Source organism: Miniopterus natalensis, chromosome 1 (assembly GCF_054644295.1).
Source record: "Miniopterus natalensis isolate mMinNat1 chromosome 1, mMinNat1.hap1, whole genome shotgun sequence".
Taxonomy (NCBI): domain Eukaryota; kingdom Metazoa; phylum Chordata; class Mammalia; order Chiroptera; family Miniopteridae; genus Miniopterus; species Miniopterus natalensis.
In genome coordinates, this window is record NC_142081.1 from 170,705,993 (window position 1) to 170,706,936 (window position 944).

The 944-nt window shown below is 34.7% G+C and overlaps 1 non-coding gene across 1 annotated transcript; it reads left to right on the top strand.

Moving 5' to 3' along the window:
- Positions 1 to 514: 514 nt before the first annotated feature.
- Positions 515 to 648, top strand: LOC148094497 (small nucleolar RNA SNORA42/SNORA80 family). Its single transcript, XR_015716506.1, has one exon. It is a non-coding gene; the product is annotated as a small nucleolar RNA SNORA42/SNORA80 family (small nucleolar RNA).
- The last annotated feature ends 296 nt before the right edge of the window (positions 649 to 944 follow it).

The window sequence follows — 944 nt, forward strand, 5'->3', positions numbered from 1 at the left end:
GTGGTATCTTCTAGGGGCAAGGATTTCATGGAGCAAATAGCTAAGTTATTTTTATCTGATCCCAGAATTGTTTAGTCCAGGGACAAGAAAGTAAGTTAGTTTCAGTTCTTGAGACAAATAACTTCAAAATACATGTTAAATGATTAATGATTCACGGTACATCAACAAGATACTCCGGAGGCATTACATATAATTATTAAAAGTACTAAAAATACAATAATGTTAAATGAGGGAAACAGAAGACAAGATATCAGCATGGCTGTGACAATGTAAAAATATGTGATCCACCAAAAAACTAATAGAACTGATAAATAAATTCAGTAAAGTACCAGGACAAAAATAAATATCCAAAAATCAGTTGCAGTTTTATACATCAAATAATGAACTATCAGAAAGGGAAACTAAGAAAACAATCCCATTTACAATTGCATTTAAAAAACCCAACACCTAGGAGTAAATTTAACCAAGGATGCAAAAGACCTGTACTCAGAAAATTATAAGACACTGAAGAAATACATTGAATTTTTATGGTGGGCCCTTCTCAGTGGGTCTCTCATAGTGTACCCATGCCAGAGTATATTGTATCCTTTAACCATTGCCCAGCCTCCTTACCTTAGGGCTGTGAGCACTGAAGGGGGTTGTACAGTGGAAAGAAAGAAAGAAAGAAAGAAAGAAAGAAAGAAAGAAAGAAAGAAAGAAAGAAAGAAGGAAGGAAGGAAGGAAGGAAGGAAGGAAGGAAGGAAGGAAGGAAGGAAGGAAGGAAGGAAGGAAGGAAGGAAGGAAGGAAGGAAGACCGAAAGAAATAAATAAATTGAAGAAGACACAAATAACTAGAAGCATATACCGTGTTCATGGATAGGAAGAATTAACATCATTAAAATGTTCATACTACCCAAAGCAATCTATAGATTCAATGAAATTCCTATCAAATTACCAGCAGTGTA